Source organism: Copadichromis virginalis, linkage group LG4 (genome assembly GCF_057382275.1).
Source record: "Copadichromis virginalis isolate Kocher_CV1m ecotype Utaka linkage group LG4, C_Virginalis_male_GT1.1, whole genome shotgun sequence".
Classification (NCBI taxonomy): Eukaryota; Metazoa; Chordata; class Actinopteri; order Cichliformes; family Cichlidae; genus Copadichromis; species Copadichromis virginalis.
The window spans coordinates 31,503,982-31,528,297 of NC_140621.1; the positions used below are offsets into that span (position 1 = coordinate 31,503,982).

Below are 24,316 nucleotides of genomic sequence, written 5' to 3' on the forward strand. Positions count from 1 at the left end.
GCTAAGGATTGTCTTATTGCATTGGAGTCACACTGGGTTAAATATGTACACTTGGGTTTTAAGGGGTATTTATTATTTTCTTCTTTTTTTTTGGGTTGTATGGAAGCCCCAAACGCAATTTCATTGTTCTTGACAATGACAATAAATAAATAAATACTAAATACTAAATACTAGAATAAAAGCTAATTGTAAAATTAGTTATAGTAAAGTAAATAAAGATAAATAAAAAAGTAACTGTAAAGTCTTTGAGAGTACCCTGCCTCTCATACTAGAATAGGCTCCAGTCGCCCAAACCCTGAATGGATAAGTAAAAAATGGATGGAAACATGCTACTGCTATATCTGACTTAAAGGATGTGCAGAATCAACTATTTCAGGAAAATCAAACCCGTATCGTAAAATACAATAAAATGTCAAATATACAGCAAATCAGGCAACATTAAATCAAAAAGGCAATACAAATCCACACCAAGACCAGATGCCAAAAAGGTTTTTTCCACCCTGCACTTTGAATTCGGTGTACTTAGTTAATATTTCACATATTTCACTTCATATTTCATATTTCAGAGTCCCGCACACCAAAATCAACAGAAAACAAACATGTTTTCTTGGTAATTCTCTGGTTCTGGGAGGTACAAGCGAACCTGATTAAACAAGTACCAGACAAGCCAGCAGGCCAGAGTTTACGCTGATCACACTGGAGAGGAGGAGTAGGAGATCCCAGTGCTACCCCAGTACCCATCTATTGAAATCCAATTGGCATAATGGAACTGGTTTCTACTTGCTATTCAATTCAGCTCATCAGTAGAAAGCTCCTTCTCCACCCACGGTCCTCTTCACCCCCTCTCTATGTATGGTAATAAGCATTGCAGCAGTGGCTTCCCTCGTCCTGTTTTAGACATCTCTTTCATTCTTTATTCATATGTCTGTGTGTGAGATAACTGCTGCACAGTGCACTGTTCTGCGTCTTTGATTTGGATAAACTATCAGATTATGGAAGGAAATAAATGAAAATTGTGGCTCTAATTGATGTGTGTGGTTTTGTTGCTGATATTGCACGGTGATTTTTAGATAATCCTTTCTGCATCTGTGTGCATGAGTGTTTGGTGTATGTATCTCTGCACTGTTGGGTGGATCCCACTTCTTTCTCTGTTCTGTGGTGCTTTCAGAGAGACGGAGAGAGAGAGAGAGAGAGAAGAGAAGCAGATTCTTTTCACAGCTAAGAGTCTAACTCCAAAACATCAAAGACAGAGAGAGGGAGAGAGAGAAAGAGGAGAGACCGATGTAAGGAGGGAGGGGTATGCCTTGTATCCGGGTAATGATGGAGGAGAGAGAGAAGGAGGGATGGAGAGAGACAGAGAGACGGAGAGGTAAGGGAGGGAGGGGGGCGAGGGAGAGCAGCCAGCCAACCAGTAGAAGGAGAGAGAGGAGCGAGAGGGAGCGGGGGGCACTGTGAACAAGCTGAGAGGAGGGAGGGAGGAGGGGAGGATAGTGAGCGAGGCATGGGGAGATTGCCGGACCAAAGAGAGAGAAGTGTTACTACAGAGCTGCTGCCGCTGCTGGAGGACGAGCTGGGAGCCGAGGATAATGCTCCATACCTCCGCGTACAGCGGCACGCCGGACACCTTGTAATTTCTTGTTCTGGTGGCGGTTGTGGAGGAGGAGGAGGGTCTTTATTGTTGCAGCAGTGATTGTCTTTTCTTTTTTTTCTTTCCTTTTCACTACATCCTCCTGCTCACCCCTACTCACTCCTTATTCCTCTGCAACTGGCAACCGCTGGGCTCCCCCTACCCCTCCTTCCTCTCTTTTCTACTTCTGTCCCCTTTTTTCCAGAGGAGGGATTTCTGTAATTCATCAGGGATTGTAGAAGACAGTAAGAATGTTTTCTGGCTTTTTCTGCTTTTCCTTTTTTTTTTCTTGACATGCATGGAAATGGAGTAGGGTGCATGCCAAAGCAAAAGAGAGAGTATGATTTTATTTTTGAGGAGAGATGGTGGTGGAGTCTGTAGGGTGTGTGTGTGTGTGTGTGTGTGTAGCAGGAGGTGGGAGGCAGGGAGGAGGTTTGCATGTTCAAGTTTACTGCACTGATGTGAAACATTAATTCCTGTGCCACATGGCAGTCTGTGCATGCAGAGTCCCAGCTTTTAAAGGAAAATATGCAGCAGTTGCAGGAAAACTAGAGGATCTGCTGAGGGATGCACAGACACAGGGGAAGGCAAACAGAGCAGTATTTGACAGTGGATTACTCCTCATGCCAGCGCTATAGCCAGTTTAGTGTTTCACAGCTTTATAGAGAGAGAAAAGAAAAGAGGGCAAAAAGTGTGGGGACGAACAAAAAAAAAGAAGAAGAAAGCAGAACTGGAGGAGCAAACATTTGTTGAGGAGGGAAGAATAAGAAAAGACAAGCTGGGGAATGAGTAAATGTATGTGCAGCTACTCCAAAAAAGGCAAAAATATGAGATACGCCAGCTTTTCGATTTATCATTGTGTCAAACTGATAATCCCACCCACATAGATTTGCATGCATGCCAACGATTGGTGATAATCTACTGCTCAAAGGAGTTCACTGCTCAGTGTTCACATTTAAAAAGCTAAACAGTGCATAAAAATCACCAAGAAAGCCACTCTGGATAACCCGACACACTGGCAGTAGTGCACGGTACGCATGGATGAGCGTGGACACAGATGCGCGTTTGCGTTAGAAATGTGTGGACCGATGGAGTGGACACAGTGGGTTTGCCATGAATTAAACAGCAGCAGAAATTAATGTCAAACTGCTCTCCTCACACTTGAGCGACTGCTTCTACAAGAAAAGGGTCACCTTGCCAGCAGGGAACATGTGTTTGGTTTGGTCCTGTCATTATCTCGCCAACTGAGTTCAGTCTATCTATAGACGCCTTTGTCTCTACTGAACACGGCGGCACAGAAAGGTGACGGCTGTCTACATGGTATACATAGTTACACGCAAACTGTTTCTGTGTTGTGCAGATCAGCGGGGTGGATTTCAACATAATGAAGCAAAACTTTAGCTGCATAAGAAAAGACACAAAAGAGTTCTCGATAATGAAAAGTCACACGTGCAATTTATTTAGTGCATGTGGTTTGTCCACAAGACAATGGAAATTTTCACTTTCCATCAATTTCCATCAGTGCATTAATTGTGGTTTTAGAGGAGCGTATCGACTGGCTTGATGTATAACAGTGAAGGGCTTTTCTGTAGTGAGGATTGAGTTAAGTGTTGGTGAACAGATACACAACTCAGTCTCTGCTTTTGAGTGGTGCTCTAAGTTCAAACGCACTCATCACATGCTGATGTCAAGCAGTCATTGCACACTAACGCACGCTACCAGCTCTCCATAGATCAGTGTCAGTGACGCTTCACTTGCTCATATAAAAGTAATAAGTTTCAGTCTGCACAGGCACAATTCAAAGCCATAAGTTTCCGATTTAATTGGCGAATCCACACTTTCTGTGGGAGATTTATAGGCGATGGAGTCTCTGCATAGAGAGGGCTGTGATTATAATGGTCTATCTGCATTAGGCTCTTGTTTCATGAGCATCTGTAACTCTTCACCGTGTCTGATGATCTGTTATTACAGATATCACATTTACAGGACTAACTTGGAAGGTCAGTCTTCTATAAAAGCCAGGAAATCACAAAAATACTTGATACTTGAAAATGATTTTTCAAGTATAAAGATCTCTATAAAGATTTCACTCGCTTTTTTATTTGCCCACAGCAGTAGCATGCAATAGTAGCCATTTAAGTTATACAAGGATGAAAATTCACTGTTAAAATTCACAATTGAAGTTTAAAGTACTCTGTAATACGACAAGCTAGGTCTTATTTATCCATTAAAGGTTTCTTATGCACTAAAAATAAAATACAGTACCTTGTTGCACCTTTAGGAGTACAATGGGGCAGTATCCCAGATTCTGCCACGGTGCTTTGAGTTTGCATCTTACAGATGTGAATTTTGAACCTCTGGTGACAGCTTTTTTCCACAAAGATAACAGACTTTTAAAAATGAAGGTGCAAAACTGAGTACCATAAAACTGAGTGTTTTATTCATTCAAACACTTGGAAATTAACTGACATTTGTGTAGAACTCCTTTAGTCCCATTGACGAAAGCTTTATCCATGAACATGTGCACCTTCCTGATATAGAAATCAGATCAAGGTTTAAAGATCCATCCATCCATCCATCCATCCACCTGTCCGTCTGTCCATCCATCCACCTGTCCATCCATCCATCCATCCATCCATCCATCCATCCATCCATCCATCCATCCATCTGTCCGTCTGTCCATCCATCCATCTGTCTATCCATCATCCATCCTTCCGCCCGTCCGTCCGTCTGTCCGTCTGTCCGTCCATCCATTCATCCATCTGTCCGTCTGTCTTCTTCCCCAATCCAGTTCTGGGTTGCACGAGGCTGCAGCCTCCAACCTGTTCATATATGGGTGAATGCACACTGTGGGCAGGTTGCCAGTCTATCAGATGGTTAACACATAGAGCCAGACAGCCATTCGCACTCACATTCACGCCTGTGTCCAATTTAAAATCACTGATTAACCTAACACCTTTCATTTTTCTGAACTGTGGGAGGAAACTGGAGTACTCAGAGAGCACGGATGCAAATTGAAAAGCCCCAGCCTGTATTCACACCCTGAACCATCTTGCTGTGAGGTTACAGTGCTAACCAGCTAAACAGTAAATCCTTAAAATTTACAAGTGAAATTAATATTTTAATTCCCTGTTGGTGGACACAGCTGATTTTCTGATGTTACACCTTAAGAGAATTGCAAATGTGCTTTTTATTGCTTGAGAACCTGCATGACCCCCATAGGTATTATGGACACAAGTGTCCCACTTTATGTGGCAGTGCACATCATTTATATCCCTTATTCCCCTGTCCCACATACTGGCACAGTATCCCATATTTTGATTTTGGCTTTACATATATATATGTGTGTGAACATGTGTCCATATATATATATTTCACCTCACAAGAAAAACGAGGCTCAAAAATGTGATTCCTACTGAAATCCAAAGATGACAATCCATCTTTCAAGATGACCTGAAAGAAAAGCACAAGCAAATACACAGGTGCAAAAAAGGCCATAGCATAAAAGAAACTGTAGCTTCACATGATCTCTTTATCATTTGTTAAGTCATCTATCAACATGTCAGGCTAACTCTCAGCATTATTAGTGTTCCACATTGTCCTTCTATGTCTCACATTTAATTAGTTGGGATCAGGCCATAATATGTATACGTTTCTACCTTTAGGTGCTTGTGCTGTATAAATCTACCCTTATTTCTGAGATTGTAGAAAGTAAGAACTAGTTCACACCATTATCTCTTGTTTCTGCCTCGTCATCAGGGAGTGAAACCAGTTTGTTTAACTAGTCCTCAGTTTGGTTATATTGGTACAGAATCCACTGAGTGACACAGAAAGAGGAGTCTGAGGGAGTGAAGTTTGGAGATGCGGCCCAGATCGGCCGAATCTAAATCTGTTACTTTGGCTCCCTGGGTGCCGAGTTTAATCGATGTGGTTCAACAGGCCGACGCCTCTGTGGAGTGTTGATTAACTGACTGTCATGTCGTTTGTACTTCAGATCTTGTTTGGCACAAAGCGAGCAAGGTCCAACAAACAGGCACAATCGGATGCCCTTCACAGCTGAATTGCCATTCAGCTCATGTTAGCAGGAAAATACCACAAATTCCTTCTTGGTTGGTAAAGTGTTGTGAAACGGCGCACTTTAGTTCCACTGTATACACAGCGCACAGTTGACATTTCCACCCATGCAGAGCCCTCTTTGGGGATCAAGAGACCAAAATCTCTTCTCGCCACTCATTCAGTTTAACAAAGCTTGGCAAAAAGAGGATTTATCAGTACACTAAGGCAGAGCTTACCTGACTCATGGCCGCAAAACAGGCCTTGACGGAGATAAATCTAGATTAATTGGAATTAATTGGATTATTTCAATCCATGTTTGCACTGAATCTTCATCCACAGGGGCGTGGGAAGGAAAGAAGGAGGATGAATGTTGTGACTTTTGGACTGATTATCCCTGTGTTCAGTTGTTGTTGTGGCGACATCTTGTCAAAGCCTTTGTTTCCTCTAAGGGATTGTGTCTCTTATTTTCAGTCTCTCCTGGTTTATTTGCCCGAGCGCAGGGAGTACAGCACGACTTTCTTTTCAATATTTGCCACACTGCTCAGAGCGAGATGTATTTCATAACTCCAGATTTAGCCATGTCGTTTACTCTCTCACTCTTTTCTCTCTGTTTTTCCTCCAGTCTCACTCATTCCTTCTCCATCTCATGTAAACGACTGATCTGGGACAGACAGGCCTCCCCTGCGCTCTGTCCTACTTCAGCGTTGCCCTCTCTTGTCTCTCCTTTTTCCTTTTCCTGTGTCGTTTACCTCTATCCACCTATCTCTTGGTGACTCGCTCTGTCTCTTTTTCCATTAATCATTTTACTGTCTGCGCCTGTTTCATCATACCAGAGTGATGGTTCTGTCTAGTGTTAATAGGCTGTCAGGGTGTTTGGGAGACAGAGGTGCTATCATTACTTACAGTCCATTTTTCTCCACATGACGTGATGCAAAAAACTGATGCTTGTCTGTCATGAAACACCTCCCACTTGATTGGAAGGTGGAACATGGTCAGCAGTGAGTGTCGCTTTAGAGGCTTTGGTTAATATTCAAAATGTAAAGTGAACAGAAATCTATGGCTACCATCTTTCTGCTAACTATAGAACCTGGAAGACATTGGCATGGTAACGTGATGGGTTAATAATGGCTTAGGTGGGTCTCAGCATTTATAGACAGAAAAATGTAAGCTGTGTCTAGGCAACAGTTTTAGCTTATTGGGGCATTCGTGGGTGTTCGTCTTGTAATCGGAAGGTTGCCGGTTCGAGCCCCGGCTCGGACAGTCTCGGTTGTTGTGTCCTTGTGCATGACACTTCACCTGCCGCCTACTGGTGATGGCCAGAGGGGCCGATGGCGTGATATGGCAGCCTCGCTTCTGTCAGTCTGCCCCAGGGCAGCTGTGGCTACAACTGTAGCTGCCTTCACCAGTGTATGAATGTGAGAGTGAATGAATAGTGGCATTGTAAAGCGCTTTGAGGGGTCCCGAAAAGCGCTATATAAATGCAATCCATTATTATTGTAGCTCGAGTGTTATCTTATAAAGTTAGGAGCATCACACATGTGGCCCGACGGCACAAACCAGCTATAGCTCCCGGATGAAAATTGCAGTGAAGTTTGAAGAACTAGACTTATATCTGCGACAAAGTGAACCTGTTTTTTCTTTTTCAATTTTCACCTGCAAAAGGACTTCCTTCCTGGCATGTTTCGAAGGCTGCCACACGTGGCACCGCTTTCAATGAAGAGGCCGGCTAGTACAACTATGACTAAGATGGGTGCAGCCTCGCCGTGCGTCATGACTGTCGCCTTTCATGTGGCAGAGAGAACACATTCAGTAACATCACTGTTTACTCTTTAAATTTCAGTTTTGATAGAGTGAGTGAGAAAGCCAATTTTCACGGGAGCTTTTTGAATCTCAGTCTGGCCCGGTGACAAGGACACCTAATACATTTCAAAATTCTCCAAAGTATCTCATATCCTTAGGACACAAGGTTGTTCATTTGGCTCTTTTTTGTGGAGCTGTGTAACCGATTACATTTGGGAACTCTTGTAATAACTGCTTTTGGGCTTGAGGAGCTTGTTAGTTAATATTTTTTTATTCAAAATGTTTCAATTTCAGTGACATTATTAATATTTTTTCAAATATGAAATAACCTCATTTCATATCGAGATATATTATTATTATTTGATTAATATAATTCTGCACCCATGTCCTACAGCTAAAGGTATGAGCTGGATTCTGCAGGTAGAGCAATGTTTGCCATGACAGTTTGGCATGTTCAAAGACACAATTAGGTCATTTGAATCATTAAAGATGAATGGATGTCACCCACTAGCCACTGACCATTGTCATCTTGGATGGTTTTGAAACCAAAAGTGAACATTTGAACGAGACAGTTTAGTGCTAACTTATCAGCTTGGTTAAAACGATACACAACCAGGTAAATGAAATATCAAACTTATATGAGCTCCAGTACAACTGATCATGCGCTTATTAAACAGTCCCATTAGAAACGTTATAAAAGGTTACACCAGCACAAACGTTAGTGGCCTCTAATGAGCTCGTGTGATGCCTGGAACAAAGGTAGCGGCCTAGTTGGCACACGTCTGCCACTAGAAGTGGCCATGCCTCTAATTATTCAATATTTCACCTTTAATACAATTAAAAGTGTTATTATTTGAAAAAAATCACCATTACAAAAGTTGGTCATTTTAACATAAATGTCAATGGGGATTGGCTCGCTGGAGCAAGCCCCAAGTGGCAGGTTGAGGAATTGCAGTTTTTGACATCTATTGCTCGAGTCATTTTTCAGCTTTGGAGGTTTCAACTTTATTATTCAAAGCACCGTTGAGTCTGATGAGAATGTCACTGTGTAGTTTTTGCTGTGCTAAATCTTATACCAAACCATATGGCAAATGAAATTTTTGATCTAACGGCACTGATCACCAGAACTATTTAAGTCATTCAGTACGAAGGTTGTTAGAATATTTCTCCACACTGCCAGCTGTGCATAGAAGCCGGAGCACTAAAAACAGTCCAGTTAAAGCTGATGGGTGTGTTATCACTTTCTTAAGTGCTTATCATTTGTCTTGCATATTATGTTTCTTTCTCACTCTGTCACGTTCTCCTACCTTGTCTCAGCTGGTGGTAATTAGAGGGGAGGTTCTTTGGGAGTTTGAGGGTGGAGGGCTTTGACCAGACTCCTCCATGCATCATCAATTCACTCTCAGTTTATTACAGCTAATTGCACCACTGAGAAGCATGGGCTGGGGTGGGGTGGGGGGGTGGGGGGGAAGCTTTTTGAGCTCTCCCAACAGTAACCACTGCATCATCAAAGTGGGGTTGCTATATTTAGCAGCAGCAGCAGTGAATGCATGGCGGCAGTGGAGCAATGCTGGCCCAGGATGATGATCAGAGTGTAGGGTGGGGTGTAATTTGTGTGTTTGTGTATTTGTGCACAAAGCTGAAGGCAGCGGTGTAAGCATCAGCCGGAGGGTGTAATGCTGCATTTAGATCCTGTGGGAAAGACAGCAGATGAGCCTCCTACTTGAAGGCACTGTTTGTATCAGCTTTTAGGCGGTAAATACGAGCTCAGGGATTGGCAGCTACAACAATACAGAAAATTAATGCCCATATCCACCTCCATATTTTTATTTCTTAGACTTTGAGTAGCTTTGCTTGATTAACAGTTGAAAAAAAAATGCTAACTTACCTGATTCTGAGCTTTGATACAGACTTTTAATATTGTCTGAAACAAGCTGTTTTAGTTCTGTTCTTCTTCCTTTTAGGACAGCTTACTTCTGATTGGCTGTCGCTTGTAAATAACAACCATATTAGGGATATCCTTTCTCACTGACATCATTCGGAACCAAGAGTAGAAAAAAAGGGCTTAAATAAATCATTTAGAGCAGTCTGATGACTGAACTTTTGGCTCATATGGAGTAGTTGTAATTTGTAGTTTAAACTTCAAACATCTTTAATATAAAACTTCACTGTCAGAACTTTACATATGGATGACAGAGAAGAAGGAGAAGCATAGTAGCTCCACTTGAAATGCCAGTGGATGGGATTTTTTTTCATAGTAATGATTGATTTGACTTTTCCAAACAGTCATTTATATTTTACATGTGTTTTAACAACCGAAAAATGTTAAGGATAATAAAAAATCTCCAGAAAAAAATCTATTTTGATTCTTTCTTTGATCTCAGATGAGTTCAAACACAAAAACACGTCTGTGTTTTTGCTGGAAATCCCAATTTTAGTCTCCCTGCAGATTCATAGGCTCGTGAGCAGCATTCAGAAGTGTTTCCAGCCACAATGAGTACTTCATGTTCTCCTCTCTGTGAGAGGCCTGCTTTAACCACAGAGTAAAATGTGTAAGCGGAAGCAGGCAAATGCTGGCATATGTTGACGTCAAGCCATTTTTGAACAACAGGTGGTCTTGTTTGGCAGATTTTGGATTGTTTCATGATGTTTTAGACAGTCGTTAGTGTCCTTATGCTGGAATAAATGCAGCATAACTTGTCAGCTCAGTCCAGGACCTCTGTGGTGTTGCTGAGATGTCCACTGACATTGCTGTCATTGTGTGTCACTTGATGCTTTGTGCAAGCTTCAGCTGGTGTCAGGTTTGCTCCTTGTGATTGAAAGGTGCTTTGGTTCAGTTCCAGCGTGTCTCTGTTGTGGTAGCACCCGCAGCTGTCCATAGTTTAGCTTTTGACTCTGCATTTTCTACTGGGGTGATTAACCATGACATTAAAAAAACGCTTAATCTCTTCTGCCTCTTACTGTATCTCAATTTGTTACTGAATCTGAGGAACAAAGAATAAAGCCCAATTTAATTCACCTCCACTGAGCGGAGGCCCTCTGCTTCCATATCTTATTAAAGTCAAACTATAACTGAGCTGTCATCAAGATGCAATGTGTTATTTTTGGTTTTAATGATGGTTCTCCCTCTATGTATGCTTGCTACTTCATCACTGAACTTGTCATGAAGACAAAAGCCCAGATTTCATGTTAGCAAATGTGTTGTTAATTGTAAGTCTGAAGAAAAAACTAAATTAGTATCCTATTATTTTGCTTACAGGCTGATTTTTTCCAGCTCATGTACAGTGAATGTGCTTTGACTGTTCAAGCTATTTAAACACCAGTCTGTTAACGATTTATATACAGAGTACCAACCTGATGGTGCTTGTTTCCAAATGATAACTAAGACCAATTCAATCTTACAGTGCATGTGAAATGCCCACAACCTTTGATCTACTGATTTGTGTTTCTGAACACAAACGTTTCATTATTTTTAATGTCATTTTTTAAATCTGTGTGATCTCACATGCGTACTGCCATTTATACATGAAATGCTGTGCTCTGTGGGTTTTGTTGAATTATTATAAGTTTTCTGTTCGGACTTCTTAGTTCAACTTTTGAGATTTTCTTTATTTCTATAATTACAGTAAGGGTTCTTTCTATGCTTGTGCTTATTGCAGCTATTTTCTGTTTAATCTCTACGCTCCGATTAGCTTTTAGTTCTTGCTACTTCTGTTATCTGGTTTTCTTTAGTATTGAGAATACTATCCCTTTTAGTTTAATCAGTTTCTGAGGTGTCATCTTGGACCTTGTTGTCAAGTTATCAGGTTCCCTTTGAAGTTACTTTCTATTTTACTTTGTTAACCATCTTTAGCTTCTGCCTTGCTTTTACTTTTACCTCCTTTGTTATTGACTTGATTAGTTTCAGCTATGTCTCCTTACCCTGGTGTTTCCAGTCTCCCTGATAGCCCTGCGTCTAATTTAAAGCTTCGGTTTGTCTTAGTTCTTTCTTGAGTCATACAATGTTCTTTCTCATGTGTGCTTGCGCTGTTAAATTTTAGTTAGTTGTTACTAAATTAGCAGTCTTTTCCATTACTATTATTAATATGAATCCTTTTTCAGACGTCTGCATTGGGGTCCGCAAGCTACAAACCTTGAAATGATATTTTTGACCTTTAACTTATAAAAAAGTTCATGTTTAGAGGAGTAGGTGAGAATCATTTCTTTGCTCCTTCCAGATACCCAAGTTCAAATCAGACACAACATTTTTTTCTTACTCGATTCAATATTTTTTCAAATTTATTAAGTAGAATTGTGTCAGTTGATTAAGACTAAGCATTAAAACTTTTACTCTGGGGTTAAGGTATATCTTAAGGTTCGGCTTAGATTTAGACGTTAAAATTGCTGTGTTAGGTTTACAAACAGATAATGGTTTGGTTAAAAAAGCCAAATACTTCTTTTAAAGATCTGTTTTCTTGGTTGCCATGGTGATGCCCACAATTATGCTAACTGGCTGAAAAAATCATGACCATTTTTGTCCAGGATTACAAACAGTTTCATTTATTTTTTTGTGACTATTTCACATCTTTTATGACTGCGGCAACAGATGTGATTGTTGTTAAAAAGTCCAAAATTAATCTTTTATCTTGACCCCAAAGACATGAAGCAAAGTACAAAAAAACCCCTTGAGTGTCACCGGGCCCTATTTGTTCTAAGCTATCGTCTCATTGGCCCCTATAAACAGGTAATGTCGCTATCTGACCCGTGCTGGGTAGTGATAGGTGAACATGCTCGTTATTTAGACATTCTTTGGGACAGACCTCGTGAAACCTTCAGCTAGCTATAGCTTGGCTTTTCTTGTTTGACTGTAGTGATAAACTATGGCATTTGAAAAACAAAGCTTAATTTCTTCTGCCTATGTAACCTCCTTTAAACTACATTACCGTATCTCAATTTGTTACTGCAAGAAAGAATAGAGTCTAATTCAATTCACCTCCGCTGAGCGGCAGCCCTCTGCTTCCATATCTCATTACAGTCCAATTGCAACCGGTCTGTCATCAAGATGCAATGTGTTATTTTTGGTTTTCATCCTGATTTTCTCTCTCTGCCTGCCTCCTCCTTCAACAGTGAACTTGTCATGGAGAGAAGTGTGAGTTGGTGTGTGTGCGTGCACCATGCACCTGCTCGCTGTGTGTTCGTTTGCACCAGCAGTAGGCAGCAGTGGGTGTTTTAAAGTTTATGAGAGATGATGAATCGGCGTTGTGCAGGCCGGGGAAGGCTTGGGCGTCTTGTTGCATTAATAATGGAAACACAGCTGGTTGTATTTATAGTAACAGTGGCAGGGGGCTGTGGCAGCGTGAATGGGAGGTGATATATGGGATACAGTACACTGTGGCAGCTCGCCTGGACATCACACAGCTTAGCTGACAGAGGGGACATACTTGGACATATTCAACAAATATTCTCCTGTGATCTCTGCACTTAAGGTGTTTCATCAGAGGAGGCGAGTGGGCAAAAAGACGTGTCACTGACGATTAGATAGCTGTTAGTGCAAGCTATAGGAGGAAAGTGAAAGTAGACAAGAGAGGGCATATGGAAAGGGGCAAAGGGGATGCAGTCTATACAGCAGCTGATATGTGATGGTTTCCTTCCTCTTTAGCTGGAGCTTATGAATTCAGATTGAATCTGTGGCTCAAAGTCATTCTGCTTTTGTTACCTATCTGTCACTTTCAAGCCAGAAAACAAAAAGCACACAAGACCACATCAAAAGTCACCAAATTCCAGTGAATCATCAAAGTGAAGGGCAAGGATGTGGAACTGTTGTTTTTTAAAAGAGGAGAGGGGCTTTGTTAGAAAATACAAGCCAAAGAAGCTAGAGAGAGTTTAGATAAAGATGCTCACAGATGAGCTGTTTGAAAAGCTGTGGAAAAAGTATTCACATCTTTTGCATCACGACAGCAAATGCTACAATTTAAAAGAAATGCACAACAAAGTAGCTCATTAAAGTAGTCAAATTATCTTTTCTTGTAACCAGTAATGCAATGCTAGAAATTTGCAGTTCAAATAAATAACTATGTGAACACCTTGAATCGAGATATTCACAGTGTTTCCGTGTCTCTCCTGATCCTTAGCCATTAGATAGTGGAATATATCCTGATTCTGATGGCTACAGCCCCCCAACACGTCACCCATTGGTTAGTTAAATCATGCTGTGGGGGCTCAGGCTGAGAGTTTTTGCTTTTTCGTGTCCTTTGGAACTAAATGATCACATCACAAGTTTATAGCACATTCGTTGGGGCAGAGAGGCGATGGTGGGTGTCCACATAAAGTAAGTTCATCGTGCACATGAGACATCAAAAACAGGCGTCTTTTAATAGTCTGTGTACCTGGAGCGGAGGTTTTCTGGCTTTGCAAAAATATTTTAACTGGAGCATTATTGCACAAAGGAACAAAGTCAGCATCTGTTTTTCAGCAGTCATCCTGTAAAGATAATGATCATATTTGCTCAGCATCTATCAAAAGCTGAACAAAACTATCAGAAGAAAAAGAGCTCTATGAATGTCGCTTTTTGGAAGCATCCAATATTAAACGGAAGGGGAAGTTCAGCTCATTCTGGGGACATTTGCCTCCACTTCAGATATAAAGAAGCCCCATCAAGCAGAGTAAAGCCCTTCAGCTCCATGGAAGAAAATGATGCTGATGCTGCAGTTCCAAAACAAAATCAGCTCCATTTGCAATGAGATAAAGTCAGTGAAGGCGGACGTACTGCTGGACACACAAACTCCAGACAATACGAGAAGTGGTAAAGTGGTGGAAAAGATTTTAGTTTTATTTTTTTGTAAATTGTTTAATCAAACAATTTAGCTACTTTTCTCTCTCTTTTAGCTCTTAAAGTTGATTTTAAAGTAGACTGTGCTACCAAAGTAAATACTTTAACTAAAATGTTTAAAATATCTAAAGCAAAAAATACATTTTCTTTATTAATTTTAGTGACACACTAACATGTAAGTGATCATCTGAAGTCTAAAGAAGATATTCCCCCCTCAGGTAGAGTATCAGCAAGGGGCAGGACCACACACTGGATAACAGAACTGAAACAAATGTAACAAAACAAAAGCCCAAATTTTGCTTATTGTATTATATTATAATATATATTCTGATATCAGTGATGATTTGTATTGTATTGGAGTCAAGTTAACAGACTCATTGTGGTCATTTGCTTTGAGACACAAAGTAAAATCCTTCCTCAAAATGCCTTGGTGGGTTTTTTCCTTTCCTTTCAGAACATCCTGGGGTGGATTATCATGGGTCGTTTTCTGTCCACATGTAGCCTAGTCGGAGATCAGGGCTTTTTTTTTCCTGTCAGCAACAAACAAGGAGCAGAGTTAAATCTAATGAAACTTGGTGTCAACACAGACATCAGGAGAATCCACCTTTCTTAAACTTGGTCAAGAAAAGTGTTTCAGAGGATTCAAACATAAAAGAAACAAACTGGTGTGGCACCCAAGAATTATGAATAATAAAACATTTATCACATAAATGCTTCCTTTTGTTTAGTACAGAGTGATGTCATTGCACCCTTTTAACCCACATACATCAGCTTAATGATAGCATTAAGTTACCAAGTGACTCAGTACCAAAAATAACAAATCTAAAAGCAAATACAGGCCTGCTTATAAATCTTGCTGTGAAATACATTAACTTAGTGCGAGAAGAAATCGTGATGATGCTGATGCCTGATGCATCACCACTCAGTCAGGAAAAAACTTGAATGTGCATTATGTTTAAGAGGGAGATCATATGTTTTGGAAGAAAGAACCTTTGGCTTCAAAGTAAACAAAACCTAGAGGTGCCAAATAAATGTGTTTTGGAGTAAAATGCAGAATATTTGCTTTATCCAAATGTCTTCTCGATCATTTTATTGTCATACAAATGCTGGTATATGGTCGATGTAAAAAAAAAAAGGTTCTGAATACTGACTGCTTTTGATGAGCCTGTATGCAACGAGGCCCTTGTGAAGTAGTTAGTGGGTAAAAGCCCCTCCGTATTGTGCCTGTTTAGGATTCTGTATCTGTCTGAGAAAATAGACTTTTCATTCAAGAGCGTTGAAACATGAAACCACAGACCCTGAAAGAAGCGCTGATTCAGCCACTGCTGGACCGCAGGGAGCTAAAATCTCCCCTCACTCGGTCAGAGAGGGCTTTCTCAGACGTGACAGCTTTGTCCGGCTTTTGTCCCCACATACTTTTTTACCTCATTTTGAGTGTATTTAAGTATGAATCACTCTTGTGTCTCCTGATGGACGCTATTGAATTCCAACTACTGCATAAAGCCCATCTTTAGTGTTGTCAGAGCTGCACGCTCATCACAAACTCAGCTTTGGTCAATTCCCAGCGGGTCCAGATCAAAACTCGAATTGCTTTGCAGACTCTGCTGACGGTTGGCACTTTCTGACAACCACTTCAAAGAACGCTGTTCTGGGAAGAGAGAAGCAAAGCAGAAATCCAGCAGGCTGTGGTGAATGTGACCGACAGGGAGACACGTGAAGCTGGTTGGGAGTAGAAAGCAACAGGGACGACCCGGAGGTTGCCACATGGTCAGCCTTTCATTTGGCGCCTGGAGCAGTGGAGCAGTATCCTTTAATATTTCACAGCCCCTCATATGTTCCGGCAGCCTCCTTCCCTACAGCTACTCTCGTTTTGGCTTATTTATTAATGACCTCCCCACGCTCTGCCAACGAAACCCCCCACTTGGGCCTAGACGGCAGCAAGTGGGTCCTGCCGTTCTGGGCCAAGCCTCCGCTTCAGCTCCACAGCCAGACCAGAGACATGAGTCTGTGCGACGGAGGATATTACTCAGCTCTCTAAAACAGGCTGCACATATAGCTGCTAGCAGAAACCAAGAACAGGTTCTGTGCTGCTCCACAGAGATTTAGTGGCAATGACAAATAAAGCGAATTAATTAGCAGGCTATTTGAAAGTGATCTCAGCTCTCTGACTCCCCAGCTGATCGACTGTCTTCATCTCTTCTATAGGAGGGATCTTGAACAAACACGGTGCTCGAATCCACGCATGTAAAGATGAACAGCGCTTGCGTTTCGCGAAGCTTTAGTTTGTCATTAAGTGGAGCTGAAATGATCAAGTAGGTGAAGAATAGAAAAATAATCAGCTGCTATGTTCATGAGCAGCAATTACAATCATTTTTCTTTCTTTTCCTCCTTTCATGTGATGCTTAATTGTATATTTTCCACTTCTATGATGGTGGTTGGACTAAACATGGCATTTTAAATGTGACCTTTCCTCTGCTTTATGAAATTATTACAGGCAAAACAAGAAGTTAATTTATTGAACAACTATTTAGTTAAACATAAAGTTTTAGAGTGTTTCCTTTTCATAAATACACGGTATCATATCTACATAGATTATCAAAAATTGCTCCAAGCCCTCATCATTAATTTCTTAATTGTTTAATTTCTTAAATGTTATCAACAAAGTTAATTACGGTGACCTTTCCAGGGAAATTTTTGGTTGATATTTAAAGAGCTTTAAGCTAACTGTGTGATCTTTGTTCATATTGCTCTTCCTACTTCATAATCAGTGCTCAACAATCGCCTTTTTGTGATCTTAGAGTTTTACAACTTTGGGAAAAAGCCTGCACACGTTTGCCTCAAAAGCCTTTGAATTGCTTCTACTGATTGTAAAAAGGGCTGTTTGATTAAAATAATCTGTGTGATTGTAAAACTAGTCAAGCCAGGACAGAAACTGTAAATGAAAACTAAAAAATCATATTTTTTTTAACTTAAACTAAAACGTCAGCACAGTCTGAAAGTAATTATTCTGCATTTGATTTTCATTTTTCATGGGACACAAACCTCAGTGAGCTGGATGAAATTCCTGTGTTTTCATACACCACAAACTCATTTTCATGCTGAGCCCCACTAGATATGCATATCTCTGACATCACTGACATCCCAACATCGTGACTGGCCAGTTGCATGAAAAACTCAAATGATATCAGAAACACCAATCTTTTACAGTCTTTTGAGTTAGTGCATGTAAAGTTTTTCACTTATTCAGAAAATCAGTGGTGATTAACATGACTTGTTACCATGGAAACAAAGTAAATGAAGGAAAATCACATTGCAGATAGACTGAAATATAGAAGTTGTGAAGTTGCAGAAACTGCAGTCCCTCCAATGTCCACTGGAGGCTCCAATCAGCAAGGATTGTCATGGTTTCCCAATGACCAACTGTACTCCAATAAAAAGCATGTTTACATTCTGGTAGAAAAAAGAACAGTGCCCTCTGTGGATAATTTCCTCTCTTTGTAACAACTGCACATTAATGATTTTTTTGTACCTTTCCCATCTGCTCCTCCCCGAATCGCTACCTTATCGTGGTGGAGGGGTTTGTGTGTCCCAGGGATCCCAGGGGCTAAGTTGTGTGGGGGCTCTTGCCCCCTGGTATGGTCTCCCATGGCAAATTGGTCCTGGGTGAGGGACCAGACAAAGAGTGATTCAGAAGACCCCTATGAGACTCTTCTTTGTAACAACTGCACATGAGTGATTTTTTTTGTACCTTCCCCAGCTGTAAACCGATAAGGCTTAAAGTTAAAGGTGTAGCAGCTTTGATTGACAGGCGTGCAGATACAGGGAGCTGTAGCTGATTGTCTTCCAGGCCTCCCCTCTGATAATTTATTTGGCTTGATCTGTGGTACCACTACCTAAGGCATTACAGTTTTAGTCTTGGGAAGTGAAATTAGTGTTTTATAAGCCTGTTAGAACACAGAGTGAAGTGTTACCATTTCAATTTAATTTTTTTTTTTGGGGGGGGGGTGTCAAACCTAACTGCTTATCAGGAGCCTTTTAAGCCGTAATAAAATGAGTGCTTCTAGACCAGCATTTACTTATTTTAAACTTTAACTGCCCAAACTTTCTTCAAGTTTTTATAAATTAACAACATAACCTTAATTTGATCAAAAGATTAGAGAGCATTTATATACAAATCAACATTACGAGTGACCTAAGTGATCCACAAAAGGAGTGAATAGCTGCTGAGAGCCACAAGAGAAAGAGAAACCTTATTAAATCAGTGTTGCTAATTATGAATTTACTGACTTGAATAAGGCTGCTTCCAGCTAACCTTTATTAAATTGAAATTGTAAGTCTCTAATGCATTGGTTTGACTGTAAAATACTTTAAAATTCACTCTGCTGAAAGGCTAGATTTGGTAGGCTGTAGCCTGTAACACAATTTTGATGCACAGGGAATTAAACCACAGGGTCACTTTTACCCCTCAGCATAAGCCCACATGCTTATTTTTGCTTGTGTCTTTATGTACTTTTCATACACCCACTCACATCTTCACTATAAACCACTGTTGTATATAGATAGGAATCCCTCTTGGGGGGTGGTTTATTGCGTTTCTGCAACATGTCTACATTTTCTCCCTGTACCACAATGCCAGATCTTTAGATGCTCAAAGAAGGAGGCGGAATTGGATAGATGTCTTTGGGCTTTTTGTTGTTGAGAAGGGTTTTCCATTTCTTGTAAGCATGCATGGGTTGGCTACTGTTAAGTAAAATGTGGTGTTTTTGGTTTATGGTACAAGAGTTTTTCAAGTAAAATCAAATAAAAAAGGAGGTTAACAGTACATTATGAACTTTCAAAAGGTTTTGCATGAAAAAAGCACTATCTGCATTTATAAAGAGAGAAGTGAGAAGACTGGATGTAAGATGTGGGAACTACAACATTTTTGCAACTGACCCTGTTGCATATGTATTTCTGGGATTTTCTTTATCAATATTCAACACAAACTGATCTAATATCATTTAGAAAGTGCAAATTACTGCTAGTTGAACCAATATTTAATGCCGAAAAACATGTATTATTTTTTGTGCTTGATACTGAAATGAACCAACTGCGCCTGCGTTTAGAAAGCAGCACCACTTTTTTTAAATCACCCGTAAAACTATTTACCATTAAATAAATATGACCCACAGACTCGCAAAGCTTCCAGCTCTGAGGGGAAGTTTGTGATGAGGTGCCTTAAACTGCCAATCTTTGTGACACTATCTGCAGAATTACTTCTTACTTCTGTGAGTCTTGTTCTGTGACCTCAATAAACTCTTTCCTGCTGACTTTATTATTGCTTCTAACGCTAGTTTCAAGTCAGTAGGAGTACAGGAGGAGGAAAATATGAAGTTCATTTAGTAAATTTTGGGCATTACTGGCATCAGAAAGAAGGATAGACCAGATTAGTCTCATGATCTAACAACTTGTCAGTCACAAAGGATTTCACAGTCAGATGGCAACAGTGAGAAATTCTCACTGTAGAAACTCACTAACCACAAGATGAGGGAGGGGTTATGTCCATCGTTTATATACAGTTGATGACAACAGATGACAACGATTGCTAAAAGGAATAAATATCGTACCTGCTTCATGCTTGTTTGAGCCAGAGTGGGCACCACTGTGTCTGAACATGGCCTCACAGAGCAGAGCCATTAGCCACTGTTAACAGGAACTCTAGCATGGCTGCCAGTGTTCCTGTTAGCATGTTGAGTGTAGTTATGGTGGGATGGCGAGTGGAGGCTGCACAGAAGGGAGATTCTGGGACACCAAATGTGCTGGTGTTCTTTTCAGAGGTGTCCCGAGCCTAATTCTGTGACATTTCCATGATGAGAACACCAGTGATGCTGTTGCACACTCCACCCTTTTTCTTTTAAACTTGAACCAGGTTCCTCCGTCGGCGCTCACCCTAGTTTGATAGCACAGGGGATGGTTACATCAGAATGTGCGTAATACACGTGGCTTCATTCTCCTTTGTGCGAGCACCCTTGGGTCACTACAGTTTAGAGGTGTTTTACCTGACTTACATATCTTTGTGCCGAGAGATGACAACATGTGCGTGCGACTGTAGTTTTATTTATGTGCATCTTTATGGGGCCTGTATGTGTATACGAGACCCTGCTGCACACACAGACGGGCTGTACCACAGATTTGTGTCCATTTGTGTGTATCAGAGCGCCACTTTGTGTGTAGATGTCAAACAAGGAGGGAGGGAAATTGGCCGTTCCAGTTTAGTGGCAGGAAATTGGGGCGATCTGTTCTTTGGAAGTTTCCCAGTGAAATTTCCTGGGGACCAAGACACTGAAAATATCTATCTATATGCACACTATGTCCTACATAAAAGAGAGTGCACCACAGAGAGAAGGGAGAAGGAGAAAGGGAGAGCGTGTGAAGATATATGTGTGTTTGTGAGAGATAAAAAAGAAAGGGAGGGAGGTTAGATGTCACTGTGCTGGTGGGATGTCAGTCTTTTGATGGCATCACACAGACTGCAGATAGACTGAAGCTTAGTAGAACGAGGTCAAGACTCTGGCAAGTCACCCAGGAAAGTTACCTCATTTCCCTCTCACTTCTGTCACACGAAAACGTCTCAAGCAGAACTGGAAATGCTGCCTCATAACCCCATTTTTTCCCTGCTCATTGCCCTCAGCCTTCAGTAGAAAGTTAAAGTGTGGCACAGATGTGTGATTGTGTATTTAAGAAAAGTTTCGTATAGATTACACTTATTCCATGTAGCCGTGTGCTCAAATCCACCTTTCCCTTGCCAGACACAGATTTGTCAGACATACCACTTTGTTCTGTGAGCTTTGTGTCTTTCAAAAGCAGATGTTAATGGCTCATCTCGCTTGTTCCCTATCCATGAATATCTTACCAATTCATTTCTGACAAGTGTGATACTACTCAGAGCTGCCAGCCACCTGTTTCATTTGCTGATTTGAGCTCAAGTACATATTGAGTAAATACACCCCTGGAATTCAAATTCTGCTACAGGTAATTACAAAGCAGCAATGCAGAAACATTTTAGCGCTGCCAAAAAGAAAAAAAAAACAAACAGCTAATGCTCCTGTGGGCTTACTTTCTGTTATTTGTCCACCACATAGACTGATCCAGCCTAAATAACAAGAGCTCAGCCAGCACAGCATCATATTCTAATATTTTATTTCAATCATGACGAGTGTGGTTAGAGGAAGCAGCTGCAGGACCTCCCCATAGAGAACAGAGCAACAATGTATGACATCAGACATGATTGGGTCAGACACAGCATGAAAGGAGAAACTGGGTGGAGGTGGGCTCAAAACAGCTTTTAGATGCGTAGCATCGATGGGCAAACTGCTCATATAGCATGTCCTTTATGAGATTTGCAAAGAAGACGTATAGAAGGGTGTCAGCTGAGCCGTCGTGGATATCTGCTGGTTCTTCTTGAATTATGTAACACTGCAATGGCTTTTCACATGTGCAGCACAATATTTCTGCAGAGACAGGGTATGTTGCTGGCAGCGGTTTGTGCTTGCATGTATATGTGCACATATATGCAGTAGCAGAGGAGACAAGTACTGTACTTAAGTAGAATTTTCAGGTATCTGTACTTACTGAGTACAGATGCAGAACTGGAAATTTAAAGCTTACATGTAAGTCCTCAAGTTTTTAAATCAGATATTGGGTTTGTACACGTGAAATTGTGATTTATTTCCCTACACTGACCCATTACAACCAATTTTAGGGTTTCCCCACCTCCTGAATCCCACTTTAACCCCTGACTGTAACTGTACACATTTTCATGTAGGCAACAGAAAATAGAGCGGTTGTTTACTTTCCTTCTTTTCTTCACATTCGAGCTGAGTATAATTAGAATGAAAAAGTTAAACAAACGTTTGTATTACATTTATAAATAATAAAATTATGTATATTGTAACAACTAATAACTGAATAATATTCAGCTGTTTCACCAGTCAGTTCTTCATCCCATGGAAGAACTGTCCTTCAGTTCTGTAGCCTCAGTGAGGTCAGCAGAGCAGCATATGAACCAGTTCTCCACCTGCCGGTGTGGTGAGAGTAGTCCTCCATGTCGAAGTGCATCTCAAATCAGAACTACGGATGTCTGTTCAACAGCGGGATGAGAGACTCTTGGAAGAGCAGATGAATGAGACATTATCCCGTTCAGCCTTCCCGGGTATGGGAAGAGAAAAAAATGAAGCAAGAGAATTTGAAAAAGCGTAATGCGCTTGTTGTTGTTATATATCTGGGTGACCCACCCAAGAAAAAAGTCTGTGTGCAAACACATCAACTCCCCGATGGTAACATGTTATTAGCGCTCAGTTTAATTATGGAACAACAGACCTGCTTGATTATGGCAAAAATCATGGATATAATTCTTTTTGTTGGCATTAAGATAACAATTAGTGAAAAAATAATGAGCTTGTTAAACTTTAAAAAAAATAGACCCTTGTCTTTTTAATTGAGTAGATTTGCTTGAACTGAAAATATAACCTGTTGTGGAGTGACTGTGGCTCTGTTGGGGCAAATAAAAATAAGGTAAATGATGTGCTTCAAGGTAAAATGAGAGCATTACTGTCACGGCTGGGGGAGGGAGCCGTGTGGTGTGGAGGAAAAGGAGGACCCAAAATGCAGCAAACTGATGATACGAATGACGTTTTATTTACAGGGTGGTAGTGGCAAAAACAGGCAATGAAGCACGAGTAATTACAAACGGAAACCTAAACTGGGAGAAACTAAAGAGCAAACCTGAAATCTTACAAAACGGCGAGCGGAGCAGAGAGACGCAGACCAAGGACCAGGATACCAAGAAACACAGACCGACACCCACTAAAATAAATTATATATATATATATATATATATATATATATATATATATATATATATATATATATATATATATATATATATATATATATATATATATATATATATATATATATATATATATATACACACACGGTAATCGCACACAGGAGGGAAGAACAGCTGATCTGAATACACATGATGACTGGAGGACACAAGCTGAACACAATGACAACAGACACAGACTTTCAGAACAAAACAGGAAATCTAGAACCCGAACCGGACACAAGGGGGGAGGACACAGAATAACTAGAACAGAGGGAAATAATCACAAAACGCTGGGTCAACGACCCAGGACCATGACAGTACCCCCCCCTCCAAGGGCTGGCTCCAGACAGCCCAAAACAAAAACAGACGACCAACCCAGGGCGGGCGGCGGGGGCCCAGGACGGAGGGACCAACACAAGCTCCAGCGAACCGAGAGAATTGTCCAAAACAAAAACACACATGCTGGAGCACGAGAACAAAACACAGTTCAGGAGGCCGGCCCGGAGGCTGACAACTCAGAAGTCCAGGACAGTTCATCTTCTGAGGCCGGCCACGTCGGCGACGTAGATCCATAAGCCGACCGAGCGGAAGGCAGCGGTGGCGGAGTGGAGGCAGTTCAGGGGGCCGACCGTGCACACGGCAGCGGCGGCGACGGGGAAACCGTTCAGGCGGCCGACCGTGCGGACAGCAACGGCGGCGACGAGGAAACCGTTCAGGCGGCCGACCGTGCGGACAGCAATGGCGACGATGACACAAGTCTGGAGGCCGACCGCGCGGAAGGCAGCGGCGGAGTCTAGGAGGTCGTCCATATTGATGATGACGCTCCACCAGCGGCCTGGTAGATGACCGCCGATGTCGAGGCGGCAGTTCGGGACCCGAAGGTGGCGTGGCCGTCGCAGCACCAGACGAGACCGAAGCAGAGGCCGGGCCAGGCGAGGCAGACGACGAGGCTGAAGCCGGGCCAGGCGAGGCAGACGACGAGGCTGAAGCCGGGCGAGGATGAAGGCTCGGAGGCTGCAGCTGGCGAGGATGATGAGGCTGCAGCAGGCGACGGCGTGGAAGCCGGAGACTGTAGCGCTGCAGGCGTGGAAGAAGCTGCTGCTGCCTGTGGCGTGGATGAAGGCTCGGAGGCTGCAGCTGGCGAGGATGATGAGGC

At 41.5% G+C, this 24,316-nt stretch overlaps 1 protein-coding gene across 1 annotated transcript in view; it reads left to right on the plus strand.

Moving 5' to 3' along the window:
- The first annotated feature begins 1,499 nt into the window (after nt 1-1,499).
- shank1 (SH3 and multiple ankyrin repeat domains 1) overlaps nt 1,500-24,316 on the plus strand; it is a 108,010-nt gene continuing 85,193 nt past the window's right edge. Inside the window, exon 1 of the mRNA XM_085454920.1 lies at nt 1,500-1,872. The gene's annotated coding sequence lies outside the window, so the exon portion shown is untranslated. The remainder of the gene's footprint in view (nt 1,873-24,316) is intronic.